Source organism: Apteryx mantelli, chromosome 1 (assembly GCF_036417845.1).
Source record: "Apteryx mantelli isolate bAptMan1 chromosome 1, bAptMan1.hap1, whole genome shotgun sequence".
NCBI classification, from domain to species: domain Eukaryota; kingdom Metazoa; phylum Chordata; class Aves; order Apterygiformes; family Apterygidae; genus Apteryx; species Apteryx mantelli.
The window spans coordinates 146,706,835-146,725,181 of NC_089978.1; the positions used below are offsets into that span (position 1 = coordinate 146,706,835).

The following is an 18,347-nucleotide window of genomic DNA, read 5'->3' on the forward strand; positions in this document are numbered from 1 at the left end:
GGGCGCGGGGCGGGAGCCGTGGGATTTGGGGCGCTTTGGGCCAGGCTACCTCGTGCAGGCGGGTTTCCAGGCGCTCACACGCCCGCCCGCCCCCCCCCCCCCGAGGGCTCCCCAGTGCGGCGGAGCGCGGTCCCGGGCAGCCCCAGCGGGGAAACAGCTCACGGCGCGCTTGCACAACCCGCCCCGCGCCACGTGACCCGCGGCGCCCCGCCCCGCGCGGCGCCCCGCCCCGCGGAATGCAAATCAGCTGGGCGGCGGCGGCCAATGGGGAGGCGGCCTCCGCCGTTTTATTTATAGACCCTATTTAAAGAGCCCCTGGGAGTCTCCGCGCGGCGCTGGGCGGCGGCGGCACGTGCGCCCACGGGAGGGGAGGGGGGGCAGGGCGGAGCAGAACAGAGGCGCGCGTCCGGCGGGAGCCCCGGGTCTGGTGGGGGGAGGGGCGAGGCGTGGCAAGCCGTTGGGCAACGGCTCGTAACGGCCGGCGGGCGCGGCGGGGTGGCGGTTGGAGCGGGGGAAACCGCCGGGGCGGCCGGTTGGGGCCCGGCACGGCCTCGGTGTCGGCGGCGGGGGGCTCTGCGGGCCGCCGGAGAGGAGCCGAAGCGGCGGCGCTCCGCTTCTGCCGCCCCCGGGCCCTACGACCGGGCCCCCATGTGGAAGCGTTTTCCGCCGGCTGCTGAGAAGCGACCCCGGCTGAAGGTCTGCTGAACGGACGGCGGGGTTTTTTAAGCATGTCGTGCCCCAAAGCTGAAATCCAGGGCTTGTTAAAGCTCACTCCAGTCAAAAGCTGCCGTTTTGCAAAGTGTTCCCATCACAGCGAGCAGCGTTTTTATTTGGGGGGGAGGGGACCTTTTCTTTGGAAGAGCCGGCTTGAATGGCTTGTGATTCTAGATTATCCTGTTCAGCCAGAAACTTCTAAATGTGTAATTCCTTCCTTCTCTCCCCCCCCCCAAAAAAAAACCCCCTCCCCTTTCATTGGAGCTTTTTATCAAGTGAAAGTTTAGGGGGAGACATAACACTTGAGGACTGATTTGTGTTTCCAGTATTTGTGCCTGTTTCAGGCTCTAAGATGTTAATGGAATGGCAGGATTTTGTAATCATCTGTATTGTGCTGAAATAAATGACTAGGTAATACGAGAAGCAATGATGATTTGAACCCAATCTTGCAAGCTCTGTCTTACGCAAATCATCTCTGAGGTATTGGGACCTGAGGAATGCTCAGTCAGAATTTGGAAGTGAAAAGAACAGCAGCTCTGTGACATATAATCTCAATAAGTGTTACTTTTTTTTTCTGATGGGGTATTTGATTTACAACATGCAATTCTATTGAAATGAATAGCATTTTCCCCTGCATTTGCATCCCCCGTCTTCCATTTCTAGATGTATGTGTTTTCCTACAAATCCTCACATCCGGTTGATTTCTGTTTTCTTCTCTCCTTCTCTCAATACTGTTGAGTGCTGACTCTAAGTATCGAAAATGGCTTTGCTCCTGTTTTAAAGGAAACCTCTGCTGTTGGCAAGACAGCTTGGTTACTCTGCTAATGTGCGTTTTTGAGAGGAGGATAAGGATGGGGCAGGAACTGCTCCAGCTCTTACTGTTTGGCACACTCCCCACCAGAGGCAGACTGATAAGGTTCCCTCTGGCTTTTATTAGGATTCGCCTCAAACAACCAGGGAAGGGGAGGCTGGAGGGAAGGGGGAAAAAAAACAAAAACCCAAACCCACAGCCTACCTCTCTTCTGAGAGCTGGCCACAGCATTTCAAATAGCCTCAAATATGCTCTGCTAGTTCCTAGCAAACAATTTACTTGGATGGTACTGTAAGGGCATGGATTGACTTGACCCCTGTTTTACTAGAGCATGACAGTAGTTTTCAGGACAAAATATAAATGTATCTGGGGAAGGGGGATACACTGTGAGTAGATCAGCAAAAAAGGACAACAGATTTCTCATTCTTGCCGTGCACTTAAAACTATATTCAACGCCCATTCAGTCATTCCAAAAACTCTTACTGATTTCAGTGAACTTTGGGTCAGGCCCTTCAAGAACCTGTATGCTAAAATACTGTGATGGGTAAGTGCATTTTACAAGGGCTTTCTGAAATGCTTAAACTGCCCAATTTTCTTGTTAAAGATCTCATCGCCGCCACTGCCAGTGAGAAAGGTAGAAACATTATGTTGATAGAATGTGCTTCAATTGTGCTGTTTTTGTTTGCTTGGGTTTCTTTTTTGTCTTGAGTTTTTTTACCCTGTTTTTCAATTGCACTTTTCTTGGCATCTGCTGAAAAAGGCTGATAATTACTTTGACGACTGCATTCAGTTTAAAGCTCTGGGTTTTAGCATTCTCTGCGGCTTAATCAAGTGAATATAGGGAAATTGACACAGAGAACTGCTTTACCATTTCAGTGGATGAAATTGCCCAGGCCAGTAATACTATACATTTTCTATGCTCTGATTTATATTTCATAATAAATGAAAGCACAAAACAACCAGACTCAAAAAGAGTGCTGTTAAACTCGTTGCAAATGTCACCAGCAAATATCATCTGCCTAGCGGTTGTCTTAGTCTTTAATAACACAGGATGCTTTATCCCCCACCCCTCCGATTGGCATGTACAAAGAAATGAACTGCTTTCAAATTTAAAATGACAAGATATTGGGGGCGGAGGGGGGGGGCAGAGGAGGGGAAGGAAGGAGCCTTTTCCACATCCATGTTTAAATGTGTTGGAGCTGGGGAGCTGGGAACAGACATACATATCAGTCCCCCGTGACTGCTGAGCAGAAGGTTTTTGTCCTGCGGGGCAAGATCAGGTGGAGAGGCAGGGCCTGCGCTGGCAGAGAAGAGGAAATCAAGCTCCATCTGTGACAATGCAGCCTGCAAGGGCAACTGGCTTTTTGAAAGGCTTGTGTTGAAATTTAAAAACCTCTAGTGGGTTCTGGCAGGGAGTCATACTTGCTGGTGAGCTGCCTGAATCAGGAAATGATGCTGAAATCCCCCTCTCTCTCTCTCAGGTTCTCACCTGTGTTGTTTGCTTATCTACCTGATGTTGCATTAAAGACTCATTCTAGTTATAAGCTCTGATACAGTTTTCTTTTATCACTACCCCTGACAGCTGAATAGCCTAGGGGATGCCTCAAAGTGTCCTGTGAGTGTCTTGTCAGTGGACGCACAGCCCCACAGGTATCAAGTCCTTAATAGCTTTGGGAACAGCATATACTGTATTAGCATAATTGTGTCCACATTAAAGTTTGTGCCAATACAGTTCTTCAGGAAAAGGTGTATTGCATACTAATCAATGTAGTTATAGCTATATATATATATTTATATATATAAAGGGAGAAATCTGCTTTTGCTTCTTTGCAAATGCTTCAAAAAGGTATGAGTTAGTGATTCTCTACATCTGAAAGTTGTCCAGCTTTAACTGCCCTGGTAGAATTAAAGCAGTATGTAGCCTGTGAAAGGGATACAGTTACACCAGTGTTTCCTATTCATAGCTATTCTCATAGATCAACACAAAATAAACTCTACTCTTCTCAGTTTGTAGCTACATGGCAGGAACCATGCTGATCTAATGGCTTGTTGGCACAAGAAGGGAGAAGTCCAGTTTCCACCCTTCCCTCCAAAGTTCCCAGGTGAGTGATCTTGCTCTGTCCCTTCTACTCACTGTGTTGCTTGTCTGCTCACAGGGAAAGCTAGTTCGATTCATTCAGCCAGCAGAGGACTATGAGTACTGAGACTAACGATAGAAAAAAATGACTAGTTCTTTGCTAGATTAGTGAACTGAATTATTTTCTGTGTGTTTGAATGAGCAACAGAGGCAGTGCAAGGGGTCAGGCAGGGCAGCCTGGAGAGAGAGAAGGGGAAGTACTGCCTGTTTTGGAAACCACAAGCCACTAGCTAGGTTCAAGGTGTGGCTGGACAGTACAACTAATGCATTTTTGTACCAGTGTTGCCACATTTGCTTTCCCAGTATAGTTAATTCAGTAAGGCTGTGGGAAGTTGTCATTTTTCACATTCAGCTTTTTGGCTGTTTGTAATTGTCTCCTGGCTGAAAATTGCTGTTCACATCGAGCTGCCAGTCTGTGGGAGCACATCCTAATTCTTTTCAGGCAAAAGTCAGGCAGGCTGGTTTGAATAGTTGCAATAGTTGGTCTGAGCTCATCTGAAGTGAAAGGAGGAGTGCTTACTGGAACTGCTCCATAGGCAGATGGATGAGGCCAATACCAGCAGAGGGGCTCGAGGTGGTAACAGACTTTCCTGGCAGAGCCAGATTCAGAAGATGACATATGTTCACAGCCCAAAAAAATCAGCTTTAGATCCAAAATACATCATACCCTTACAAAAAGGAGTATTCAAGCCTTCTTCAGAGTAGTGCTCAGGCTACTTTAACGTATTTCTTGTTGATTTTTTAAGCATATAAATTGCACCCATCTGTAGATCCTTACACCAACTTGAGTTGTGCCTATCAGTAGGTCTGAGGGCATTTGAGCATGTGAAGAGGAGTCAGAGTACAAAAACCGGACTTTGGGTTGTGGAGTTTGGCTTGCCCTCTGCCTGACAGGGTCAAAGAAATGAAGGAATAAGGGCATACAAAGTAGGATCCCACAGGAAAGATAAACCTCGTGGAGTTGTTGAGGAAGTTGGTTGCATTCTTCACTTATGACTGAAACCCTAACAGCATGTTTTAGCTGAATGAAGTATACTCCAAAGGAACACTGCAAGAATGGATTTTGGCCTTTCAGAGGTAGTCGTGGCTTTCCATGCAGTCTTTCTTTCCTCTTCTTTTTTCTGTCTTTCTGTCTTGTTAATTATTAATCCAGTGTGTTGAGAGCTACATTCTTCTGAGAAACTCCTCCCATATTTCCAACCTGGGCAACTTGTCTTGCATTATTAGTTTGTGGATTAAAATCGCTCCTTCATAAAATACTGTACTCTGGAAAGAAACTCAGGCAACAGGTTGTACAGAAGGTGTGTCATCCAGCCCTTGTGGCACGTTATAATACAAGAACTGCCTTGCTTATCCATTATGTTGCATTCCTTAATGACCTCTGCAGCATTCAATAAAATGGCCTCAGGTTATTGTGGACTTTGCGGTCTTTTCAGCACATGCAATTAATCAGAGGGGAAAAATAAATCTAGCATCAGAATGAGTATTTTACTGGAACTGAATTGCAATTTCTGTGCATAATTTAACACTTTGGGGAGTGAACGTTCTCTGCTTTCTTGAAATAATGTAGAGGCAGTTTTGAAATAGAACACATTTGTGTAAACATGTCTTGGGATTAAAGATCTCATGTTTAGTTTTCTCCAACATTATGTCTCTGTCTATAGGATGTGCCATGCAGTAATCTGTAAACTCTGTTCTGCAAAATATTTCTCTTGTGAATAGACTCAGAATAGTCCTCCTGGCATATTTTCTTTTTTCTTCCATGAATAAGGGACTGCAGGATAAAACCCTATGGTGGGCAATTCTGTACCTGTTTTACAGATGAGAAAACTGAGGACAAGTTTGGTTGAAAGTGGCCTCAAGCTAGTGATTTACATTCTACAATACTCAACACAGAAAGCAGCTGTTTTAATACATGGGTTTGCCCAGAATTGTGACCCTCAGAATTACAGATCACTTTTGAAAGGGTCCCAAAGTTACCCAATTAATCTGTGGCAGAACTGAATGTATAGTTCAAAGGCACTTGTTCTTTGTCCTCTCTTGCATTAGTAATACAGCCCTGTTTATAGACCCTTATAGTGAGAGATCCCCCATTGATAATATTGATAATACTTTTTGGTATGAAATTTGCATGAAATCTGGTGTGAAATTTGCAAATATATTCAAGCCCCTTGACACACAGTATTTAGAAATAGCTTCATATTTCCCCTCTTTTCTGTTTCTTCTAAGACTAGGTAGTTTGTTCAGGATCAGCTTTTGTTAACTGACTCTTTGAAAAGCCCACTGATTCAGTCTAAGGGCTGAAGGATCTCAGCGTGTACCACAGCAGCAGAATCTGAATCTCAGGGAGCTGGTTTTAGTGATGGTATTTAGAGATAGCTTTTTGCTGAGGATACAATGTGAAATTTACTCAACTAAGAAAATGCACTTGTAATAAGTTTTCTATATATGCTTTCAGTATCAGTAAACAAAAGCTTTCTCAAGTAAATGAACTGCAGTGTTTTTGCTTAATGTGCTTTTAAAGCTAGGGTGCATTTATTTTACAGTTAAATAAAACCTGTTAGGTGGGTTAGGGTGCAGGTTGCCACACTTCAAACTACAGTAATTTACGCTCCTTTGCCAGTGACCTCAGCATTTACCTGCATGTGTATTATCTGTAAGAGAGAAGAAGTTTTGAATTTCTCCAGGACAAGAAATCTCATAGATTAGTACAAAAATGCATTTCTAGATTTCTGGGTCGAGGATTTTTTTTCCAGTGTCAAGTGGCATCCTGATGCTACCCACTGAATGAATGGAGTGGTGCTGAGTTACCCTAGCGGGCCCTTTGTGTTGTAGATTTAGAGCTACACAAAGAGCAGAAAACAAGAACTAGTGAATTCATTCTCCAGCTGAGATTGTGGGTTATATCCAATACAAGATTTAGGGACAAAAGGAGGGTTTAAATGGAACTGAAAGGGCACCAATCTAAGCCTGTCGCCTAAAAATCCCTTGTTCAGCTGCCACTAGACTCCAGAGGTGTCTGCACTTACATGGCATTGCCCTCTTCGACTGCACATTTTCTGGCACCTACATTTCTGCCTTGGGCACTTGCATGGCTCTCCCAGACTGAGCAGTTCTGCACCTACCCCCCGGGGACAGATCTGAGCAGGGCTGAGACACAAGACAGTCCTTTGCCTGGCTCACTCTGGGGCTGCTCGGGGAGGCAGCCTCAGCTCACACCCAGCACACACTAAGAAGGTCGGGTCTCTCACAAAGAGCTCTTGTAGTCACCTCCTTGATGCTGCAGACTGGATGTAACACCAAGTGGTTCAAGCACCTGCACAGGAAATAAGGACTGTGCCCTTGTAAGGCATAGGGAGGTTTTAAGCCCTCTAAGGAGTTTCAAAACTGTATTTCCCCTTCCCAGGACAGTGCTCTTACCACATTATCAGATATTCTGGATAGGGGCCCTCTTATCTCCTCTGTTGAAGCCCACTGAGTGTTTCCATGAGTTTGGATTTTTACTCCAAGTTGCCTGATGTTCCCTTTGCAGCCAGGTAGCTAGCTTAGCTGTCTGACTTGGCATTGTTTATCTCATTTGAGGGAACAGGCTCCTGAAAATGAGGTATTATTTGAGACTTTTATTGGATACAGTTCTATGTATTTTTACTTGATGTCTTGAAGCTGAATTACTGTTGCTCAGTGGAAGCCTGCAGCTCTGAGACCTGAACCTGACAGCTTGCTTGTGTGGTTACAAAATCAGGTTCTTGGTTCATCAGATAAGGCTGACCTTATTTTCCTATTGATCAGCTAAGCAAAAACTTTCAATCCGGTGTGCTTAAGATACAGTATGTTCAGGATTGCACCAAGGCATGCTCCTGTCTGGGACAGGATGGTAATTCAGCACTTCCCTGCTTTGTCCCCCTGCTCCATGGAGGCTCCCTGTAGGGGCGCCCACTGTTCTCCAAATTCACGAGGGGCTGCCATGTTTTGTTCTTCTCCCCATTTTGTGCCTCTCTCTGAAAAGCATCCAGAGCTGGCTTTTCTTCTGCCCCAACCTTGGTACAGTCCTGAATATATTAGCGGCCCATGGTTCCTGGAGAGTCCCAAAACTAAACCACAGGATTGTTTTTGGCTATTAAATTATCAAAATTAGGATTTGTTAACTGGCATCACAACTGCTACTGGTAATAGGGTATTTTTTTGGTAATTGCTTGGTTGTAAAGCAAGTTAGAACTTTGCCAGGAATGAATTTGGCCTAATGTTTTCACTAAACCTCACAACCGACAGCAGAACACCACCCGTCAAAACCCTAATTTAGTCTGGAAAAATATTGCTGATAATGAGGGGAAAGGTGCTTCTGCACAGCAGACAAAACCTACTTTAAGTTATCTGTGTGGACTGAGACACCAAGAAAGAAGAACCATTTTACAGAGTAGAGAAGTGTTATTTCTAGAACAATGGCTAACTTGTGTGATTGATCAAATAACTTGGGTACTCTCTCCTTGCCTGTCTGGGTTGTGTGCACGCACTTTGAGCATGAATTCTCACACAGTCAAATCTGAAATTTATTTTCTGCAAATGCTTACATGTGCAACTGGGGAAGCAGGCTGACTGAATGTTTCTGCCCAGGCACCTCAAGTGCTTGCAGGAACCTACCACAAAGAAAGTACTGAAGACTGACAAAGAAATTAACTGAACAAACTGAATATATTACAGTATTTGTATTTTCCATTCAATCCTTACTATTGTAGCTGGCACTTGCATGAAAAGCACATAAGCAAGAAATACAGAAACAAAGTCACAAGACTGTGATACAAGTGAAATGAGGTACTGACTGCTTCATTAGACAGTTCACACATACAAAAAGTTAAGGCTTACAATTTCACATGCATAGCTGCTGTTCTGTAATGTGTTATCCCTCATCAAATTGTGAAATAATGAGAAAATGATATACTGACAGTTCCTATCATTATCTCATAACTCTCTTGGGCTTTATTGCTGGGCTGTTGCAGATTTACCGTGTCATCTTGGGCAAGTGATTTGAACTTGTGGTGCCTTGGTTTCCCCAGCTGCAAAATGAAGCCAACACCTACTGCACAGGGTGATTTGACATTGGAAAGAAGCTTACAAAAGCGAATTGAGAGCCTTGGTTGAAACAGCCCATCTATAAAATTGCAAAATATTATTCTGTGGAATTGTTTGTAAAAGATTGTAATGAAAATCCAGTCTCATTTCTTAGAGTCAGGACATGAGCCCAAGATCCTAGCCAATATCCATTGTCTCTGTAAAATGTATGATGTTGTATGTGAGTTATTGCTGAAAACGTGTCTGCTACCACACTTCCCTGTACAGTCATGTGCATTAACAACTAGTTCATTAGCACAGAAGTTCTCAGATATAGGTAGTATAAAACACATCATGTACTTTTAATGTCTCTTCTACTTGGTTCACTTTGTATCACAGGGTAAGTAGAGTTGTCTTTTCCTTCCATTCATCCGTCCATCCATCTGATTAATGTAGTTTTGGTGTGGGAGGGACCTGTTTCTGAGTTCATTGGAAGCTTTCATTCAAAACATGTAAAATTTTTTGAGAAGTTAAATGTTTCAGTTAATTTTGAAATACTGTTTTTTGCTTTGAGAATTACCAAAATAAAGTAATAGCAAGGCTTAGCACTCTGGAAGCAAAATCCCGTATTTCTGAGATTTTTTTAAAGGTTTCTTTGACCTGAATTGAAAGTATTTTTTCATATACATACAGACAACAAACTGAAAAATCAAAAAGGCACACCAATCATTGTGAGGAGTTATGAAGTAAAAATGTACTTATGCCTATGCCAAGGGTGCTTTTCAGAGTCTGAAAATAAAAGCTGACTCAAACCAGAACCTGAGATCCAAACACTGAGCGCTTTTGAGGGCTTCTGAAATCCAAGCATCGGTACTGTGGGCTTTTTAAAAATAAAACACAGCCATGTGAAATGTCTAAAACCAAGACTGTTTTTTGACATTTGGCTCTCCATTCCTCACCCTTTTGTCCTTTGTTGCCTAATTCTTTTCTAATAGCTATAGGGGACACTCACACAGTCGCTTCCTTCCCAGTGGATTCTACAGAAGTTAAGAAATGTGGGGACCTATTCTGCCAGTAGAAAATTCCCTCTGAATCTCTGTCATACCGGAGACAGGACTAATTCACTCAGCAGCATCAGTGGTGGTCACAGTTTGGAACAGCTCAGTGTGGATGTAATGGAGGGCAAGATGATAGGTTTTGACATGGTGTGCACTGGGAGAAATTACCACCCTGACTTTGAGAAATATCAGTAGAAGAAGTTATTAATTAGTACCATTTACACAGTCATTATTTCACAGAGTATTGTACTAGACTACTGAAAACACCACTACTTTAACTAATTTGTGAAAAACCTACTGTATTACTGAAGTTTTAAGAATTGTAGGGTTGATTGCTCTTTCATTAAATGCTCTTTTATTTATCAAATTATTTGGTTGTTTTACGGATAGCCTTTTTTTTTTTATGCCAGACCTTATCTGCAGCTTTTCATGTGTTTCAGTTTTAAATGGAGACAGCAGCAAATGGAGGTATGGGGTATCTTTCTTTTCTTGTTATCTTTTTTAAAGTGTAATTTAGGCATGATAAGGGAGAGGACATCCCAGGAAAGTTCTCTCATGGGGACTTCAAAGTCTATTTAGCACCCCATGGCATTCTCTCATGTGGTTTATTTGGGGGTGAGCAATGGGAAAATGCCTGTGGAGACTTTGTTATAGTTTTGATCACTAAAAAGAAAATGAATGTTTGACTCCAGGGTGGAAATGAGAAACAAAGAGACCAGTTCACCCCCCCGCCCCCAACGCTGTGACCCCTTAATGCCTGTGAAGCTGTTCAAAGGGGACAGCACACGGTAAAAATGGCTTTCTTGGAGTCTCATACTGCAAGTATGAGGAGTAAAGCAGACATCATCGACTGGTCTTTCTGCCTTGCTCCCAACATGGCAGTATGCTAAACATGGAGAACGTGAATGGGGCAGAGGTTACACTGAGAGTGTTTGCCTGCTCCTTTGGATAGGAGCTGTTTTATTTTATGCTTAACACCGGGCACAGCATTAGAGGGCACCATGGTGGTTTAGAATAAGGGAGGTGCCATGATGTAGAGTCTGATACAAACCTGGAACAAATCATGTGAAATCCTTTTAGCTCTTTGAGTTTAATGTGAAGGTATTACAGGTGAAACTGATGGCATTAAAACCCTTTCTGCTTTCTTAGTTACAGAGCGAGTTGTTTACAGCAAAGATTATAGATCATGGAAAATTGATTCAGGGAGCATTGACCTTGAATCACACTGTATTACTTCACTGAAATCATCGTAGGACCATTAGAACTATCTTGAATGTGTGTTTTCAGTGCTGCAAAAGATGTCAAGAGGCTTTGCATACCCTGTAGAGGATTGTCAGGATAGATATGCTATACAGATAAATTTCCCCTGTTAATGCAGAACCAGTGTGTATGCTGAAAAATGTTTTTGACAGCTTAAATTATGTAACTTGGAAGAACTAAGATACACCAACTGATGGACTCTCCTTTGGTGGTGTAGCATAAATCAGCTTTTCCAGGGAGAGCTGTGCTGGAAGGAAGTGGGAGGTTTATTCCCACACACCCACACAGAAACTCCTGCTTTCCTGTAGCTGTACTGGCTTCATTTTTAATTGCAGTCCAGGACAAAAACTTAGCACTTTCACAATTAGCAGTTGTAAATAGACATGATGCAAGGACTGACTTTTACTCACGCAGGGTTCTATTTTATGCCTAATTTACATGTGTAATTGCCTGTGTAATTGCATGTATAGGCTGAGAAGATAAATGAACATGTGCTTTTTAAAATCCATGCCATAAGGTAAATTTTTCCTTCCCCCTCTTCCTTTGAATGAGAGCCCAAGGCTCTTCACTGTGACTTCAACAGGACGTGTACGAGTCCTGCAGAGATTAGCACCCAGTACTGCTAATGTTTCCCTGAAGCCTGGTGCAGCTGGAGTGGATGGTTATAATGGGCAGGGATGCTGTGCTCTGTGTTGTCTCTTCTCTCCTAGAAAGGAGCTGCTAAAGCTGCAGGTTATGCCATCACTCGGATGGGGAAATAGATGAACTCTGTTAGGATTTGAGGCAAATCCTTGCCCATTCTTTGGACATTGGCAATGTTGTATATGACTGTTAAGTCTAATCAGTTTTTTTTGCTGTTGTAGTTATTGTTGCTTTTAGAGGTGAGCTCAACTGCAGTTTTATATCTCAACTTTCCCAGTTTGTTGAGGAATTCAGAGTAAATTGCTTTGGTCAGCCCATCACCATGAAAGGTGAAGAGCAGAGAACAAAATGGGACAATATGTTTAAATATAGGAGATGAAATATTGGATTCTTGTCCATGTGATACTCCATGATAAGAGAAGTACTGTTGTTTAGTATGAAAGATGGCACTAATGAAGGAGGACAGGATGATGCTGTAGGGTTGGAGACTGATGTGGTCTTTGGGTGGTCTCCAGATACTTTGCAGTAGAATAGAAACAGAAATAGATGCATCAGGAGACTGTATGAGAGCTAGCAATGAGGGCTTTCAGGAAGACAATTAGGTGAAAGTACAAAAATTTGGAAATTAAAGAAAAGGAAAGAGACCTTCTTGAGGGATGAGGTCATTCGTGAGGAAACCTTATCAGAATATACAAGAAGGCTACCTTCTGTTCTGCCAAGAGCAGACCTATTTCCAGACATAATTTAGGTGGGGCTGCACAACTGCTGGAGTACAAGTGCACTGTGTGAATACTGCCCCTGTAGCCTTTCTGCTTCCTTGTAAATCTGCCCCTGGCGAGGAGGTGCAGTCTTTGGCTCCAACTTAATAGCTGGGAACACACGCACAAGAACTGTAGCCAGTACAAAATTTCACTGAAGTCACTGGTAGCTTGTAGATGTAGGAGCTTGCTTGCCTACTTTTGATTGATTGCAGGATCTGGGCCTTAGCTGGCAAATTTTTTTCTGTATCACTACTCTTGAAATCTGTTATTTCTCAATCTTTCAAACATGTAAGAGCTTGGCTGGCAATATCATTTCTTGCTGGACAGGAGCATATAAAACTTTAATTGAAACCTCTTTGATCAAACATCACTTGATTAGATTGTTTCCCTGGGAACTGATTTGGTGTAATAATCATAGTAAATGGAACTGACTCTTGCTTCACTTAAACAGGATTGTTCCGTATCAAATCTGCTCATTGGCAGGACACTTCACTCAGTGTTCAAGGGTTAAGCTGCTGGAAGTTTGCTGCTGTGTAACTAGGGTGTTGATTAGATATTGTAACCTCAAGAATATTTTTGATGAAAGAAAGGAGAAATGAAGATGGAATGTGAGCCTGTATTTTTGCTCTTGTCTTTTGAGTAATCATGACTTTCTCCTGTAACTTCTGGAAAAACTAACCTCTGAAATGGAATATGTGAGGCCATAGATTCAGCAGAGATAAATAGGGAGTGCGGGAAGCAGTGGAAGGTTAGAGCAGGCAACCTGCGTTCTGTTTGCAGCTCAGGTAGTGATTTTATGTCCATTCAAGAAATTTACATACAACTTCCTGTGCCTCATACTTCTATACAATGGGGATAATAGTCTTTCCTTGGTTGAAAAATAGTGATCTGTAATCCTCGGGTGGTAGGCTATCACAGTTAAAAATACTGTGCATACACATTAACTTGTACAGGTCAGGTCCTCCCTGGTGATAGGGCATATACTCTGCAGTGCATTTTGGATGGGCCAAATTGTCTGATGCTCATTCACCAAGGTATGGCTAGAGCTCCCCAGCCCAGTTTCCTCTTGGTCTGTAGGGTAGGAAACCAGATGAGCAGGGGTTAAAGTAGTGATGACCTTTGCAGCTGGACTCCAGCTGCTGGTCCCAGCTGCCAGTTGTATATAGAAGGAAAGGGGGTGGGGAGAAGTGCTGCAAGTCTGAAGGTGGGAAGGGCTCTGTGTTGCAAAAATAGGTCTCCATACCCATTTGCCTCCTGAGAAGTACATCATTTTCCTCCTTGCTCCTCAGGGAAGGAAGTGCCCTTTCTAAACTCGAAGCTATCCTGGAAAAGAGAGAGGCCATCCTCTGTGATGAAAGTAAACAGAGCAAGAACAAGGAGCCCACCCTGTGCAGAAATGTTGGAATGTGAACTAACTTTCCCTTGTTGAGGACCCTGTGCCTGACATACCCTGGGATCAGCTCTGACTTCACAGTGTAAGCTAAAATGGGTGGTCTTTGTTCCATTTAAACTTCCATTTGCTTAAATGGAAGCTTTTTTTCTGTGGAGGGCTGTGAGACTTCAGCTGTAAATCTCTGTTTTTGCAGATATATTTTTATAGGCGTTGCAGAGAAAAGCTTAATTGATTTGTGTAAAGTCTGGGAATCATAGATTAAAAAATGTTCCTGAAATAATATCATTACCCATTTTTACTCTCAAACGTTGTTTCCTTAGAGACTCAGAGGGCTGACAGCCTCTTTTTAATGTGACATTTGGTTTTCACATCTCTACCCAAAGATCTGAAAACAGATTATATGTTCATTGTAATTATGAGTCAGCCTTTACTGATGGTGACTCAAATATGCAACTCTGGCACCTGTTTCATGTCTGTCTGGGTTTTGGATAGTGCTGATGGTGGCACGTAGAGCAAAGGTAAACATGAATGTGTTCCTTCCCAGAAGCTATTTGCTTAACGCGTTGGATGATAATAAAGAACAAAAGCTGTTATAAAAAGGTGCTTACAAAATTGCAGCTGCAATAATGGGGCTTTGTGGGGGGTGTCTCATATCACTTGCTTCATAGAGGGAGTGGCCTTCAGACTGGATGCCAGTGACTCTAAGATTATCACTTCCTTTAGCATCGCATTTTGGCTGTTTTATACACATCCAGGGGGAAGGAGGAGGGAGAATTAAGTTAGCTAATTGTATTAACACTAGTGAGGCACCTTATGGATGAAAAGTGCTATTTAAGTGTTCGATATTGTTATTAAGGGAAAAAAATTACTCAAGTGAGGAAACTGTTCTGTATCTTGCCCCGCCATGCAACTGCGGCCATGTCAAGGGGGTGAAAATCAAGGCGTCACTCTGCACTTGTAAACAAGGAGGTACCAAGTGTTAAATCTAGGTACATAATACTGTTTCTAATTTACTCTGGCAAATTTAGGATGCACACCTGCAAATAAAACCCCCCCAAACAGAATTGGTAGATCAGCCATCACATGTACATTGTTGTCCAAAGCAACTAACTGTTGTGTGAAATCTCAGTCAGGAGCCAACACTCTGTGAAATAGGCCTGCATATGTATCTGTATGAAGTGTGGTTGCTGATGTACATATTTATGTGAAAAATAAGTCTAAGTGTAGGGAAATGCTCCTCACTGAATATTGCACTTGGTCCTGTCAGGTGAGAAAAGGCATGTTACTCCTTTTCAGAAACAGTTGTGAAACATAAGGCCTGGCAATGGAAGATTAGTATTTCCAAAAGAGTTGAAGTTTCAGGAGATAAAGCCTGAAACCAGTTCTTTAATAGGTTAGAGATCGGTAATGGTTGAAAGAAGGACCAAGATGGGAGAACTGTGAGATGTGAATCTGAGCCAGTCCCCAGGCAAACCCCAATCAAAGATAAAACTACAAAGGTTGTGCAGTTCTACCACCAGCAAATGCTGTCCGAGGGCAGGAGTGTGCATAGGGATGGAGTCCTAGCCATGTGGGTTAGGAGTGGATCTACAGCTTACCAGCTTATGGGGGGAGGAAGAGAGGAGGAGGATTTAAGGATTTGATCTTGAGGTAAACAGTTTTCTTTGTCTTTTCTGTCACCTCTGTCTTTATAAAACTTTACAACATGTTATATATTTTGGATTTTATATGTAAATGCTCTTATTTGCTTTTACCTTCCTATGGCTTACATTAAAGGCAATTCCAAGGCAAAGCTAACATCAAGACATACCCTACCTGCATGAGTTGCAGTCTTAAAATCAGGATACTAGAATATTGTCACTGTGCCCAACAGCTCAAAACCTTTCTGCAGGATATCCAAAAGCTCTCCAATGTATCTGCAGTGATCCACGTGGGCCTGTTTATATCTTATAATTCAGGAGTCCATGTAGAAGCATTTTCTGGTGGCTAGCATTAATCATGATAGAAGAATGGCAGAAGCCCAGTGCTATGGAAGGGATTTTATGATTGTGGTAGAATTGAGTAGGACTTGTGTTTGTTTGCCAGTTAGCATGAATCACAGTCTACTCCTGATAAGTCCAGTGAAAGCTGTAGTGTTTTGGTAACATGGGAGAAAATTTACAGCGGTTTTGTTTCTCCTGTTTATTTTGGATGTAGACATATGGTAGCATAAAATACAGTTTCAAGAAGAAGCATCCTTTCTGGCAGGAGGGGCACAGTCGCGCAGGAAACCTTTGGAAGAGAAAGGTATGCTTCTGTTTTTCCTAGGATGTTTGTTTTGGTTCTTCAAGGAACAGAATATACCATCTTGTACTCCAATGTATCATTAAAGAGTATTTGAATTTGGGAGAAATAACCCCATGCATCAGTACAGACTGGGGGCTGACTGGCTGGAAAGTAGCTTTGCAGAAAAGGACCTGGAGGTCCTGGTGAACAAGAAGTTGACCATAGGCTGGCAGTGCACCTTTGTGGCAAAGAAGGCCAGTGGTATCCTGGGCTGTGTTAGGAAGAGTGTTGCCAGCAGGCTGAAGGAGGTGATCATCCCCCTCTGCTCAGCACTGGTGAGGCCACATCTGGAGTGCTGGGTCCGTGTCTAGGCTCCCCAGAACAGAAGAGGCATGGACCTACTGGAGTGAGTCCAGCAAATGGCCACAAAGGTGATTAAGGGATTGGAACGTCTCTCATACGAGGAGATGCTGAGAGAGCTGGGCTGAGATGGCTCAGGGGGATCTTATCAATCTCTATAAATACCTGATGTGAGGGTGTAAAGAGGACAGAGACAGACTCTTCTCAGTGGTGCCCAGTGACAGGACAAGAGGCAATGGGAAGAAAGTGAAATATAGGAAATTCTACTTAAACATAAGGAAGAACTTTTTTACTGTAAGGGTGATCGAACATTGGAACAGGTTGCCCAGAGAGGTTGTGGAGTCTCCATCCTTGGAGATATTCAAAACCCAGCTGGACATAGTCTGGAGCAACCTGCTGTAGGTGACCCTGCTTGAACCAGGGCAGTTGGATCAGATGATCTCCAGAGGCCTTCCAACCTCAACCATTCAGTGATTCTGTGATTTTGTCCAGGAAAAGCCAGTGCAGGACTGTGAAATGAAAAGGGATTAGGATTAGCTTCTTGTAAAACCAGCTAGACAAATTATGATGGACCATGTGGGAATATGCACAGAGGCCATAAAGCAGACTGAAAAATTTAGAAAATTGCACAGACAGAGAGGCACTGATAGTGGCGGGGGAAAGCTACAGTGAACCCAGAGTATTGCTAATTGTATGTGGCCTTACAGAGGCTTTTGGATCAGATTTATCCTTGGTTGGTCAGCCATGATTTGGGATACACAAAAGCATCTGCAGCTAACCTGGCTGGTTGTGTAGAAAAAGGAACTGGAATCAAAGCAGGCAATGTGGGAGTCTTAAGCTATTCTAAACTAGGGGAGAGAAAAGCAGACACCCACCAAGAAGCCTCAGAAAGGAAGTTTGGGAGGCGAGTGGAACTGCGGGAATGGGGACAAGGAGCCAGACAGGCCAAGTGGGACACGTTGCAACAGAGGCAAATTAGCATCCAGCATCGTAGGAGCAGCTCACCTGTTGCATTATCTGTATATAGGGGAGTGCATTACAAGGAAGGCTCCTGTCGGGTTAATATCTTACATCTTTCAAAAGGCTGTGTGATGGCTCGAAGTGATGGCATTACTCTACTGGTGAAAAGGGACAGGTCTAGCTATTTTCAGCCCTCTAAGTCCATAATGAATATTACTTACAGAAGTTCCTTTTGTGAAAGGGACATTTCACCAGACAATCTGGGGCTTCAAGAAGCAAAAAAGATATGAGTATCATGGAAGTATATGTTAAATTTTGTAACTATGCTAAGAAAATAATTGATAATGAGAGAGCCATAAGAAATAATGTGTTTTGCCTGAACAGGAACAGGAAGGAAAGAAGACTAAGGTTAATCTATTTTTCTGAGAACAGATGCAGAGAGCAAAGGCCCCTTGCTGTTTCTGCCCTCTCTCTGTCTAGCTCACAAGCTATAGAAACTTCCTAATAAACACAGTCAGACATTCAATCCAAGAGCACGTCCTGTTTCTTCAGACTGTTTTCAGAAGGGAAAGTCTCAGGCTGGGAAGACATACTAGCTTTCATATTTACCCCCATATTTACCTCCTATTTATTTACCCCATATTTACCCCCAATTTATGTTTGGGGGAGTCATTCAGATCGAATTCTCTCATTTCTCTTCTCTACCTTTCCTCTCCTTGCCCTCCCCCCCCCCCACCCTCAGATTATTGATCTTTAATTTATTCAGAGAACATTTTCATCATTTCCCATTGACTGGCCAAGTTCAGTCACCTTCTGATCTTGACACCTGAAAAATTGCTACCCCAAAAGGCTTAGACTATGCTTCTCCTTTCTCAGTAAAGCAATGTGCTGACCTCAGTCTGAGGTGTGTCCTCCCTGAATCTGTAGATGTGTGAACTGA

At 43.2% G+C, this 18,347-nt stretch overlaps 1 long non-coding RNA gene across 1 annotated transcript; it reads left to right on the forward strand.

Moving 5' to 3' along the window:
• Positions 1-627: 627 nt before the first annotated feature.
• LOC136991148 (uncharacterized) lies at positions 628-14,298 on the forward strand. Its single transcript, XR_010883189.1, has 3 exons — positions 628-696; positions 3,533-3,627; positions 13,719-14,298. It is a non-coding gene; the product is annotated as an uncharacterized lncRNA (long non-coding RNA).
• The last annotated feature ends 4,049 nt before the right edge of the window (positions 14,299-18,347 follow it).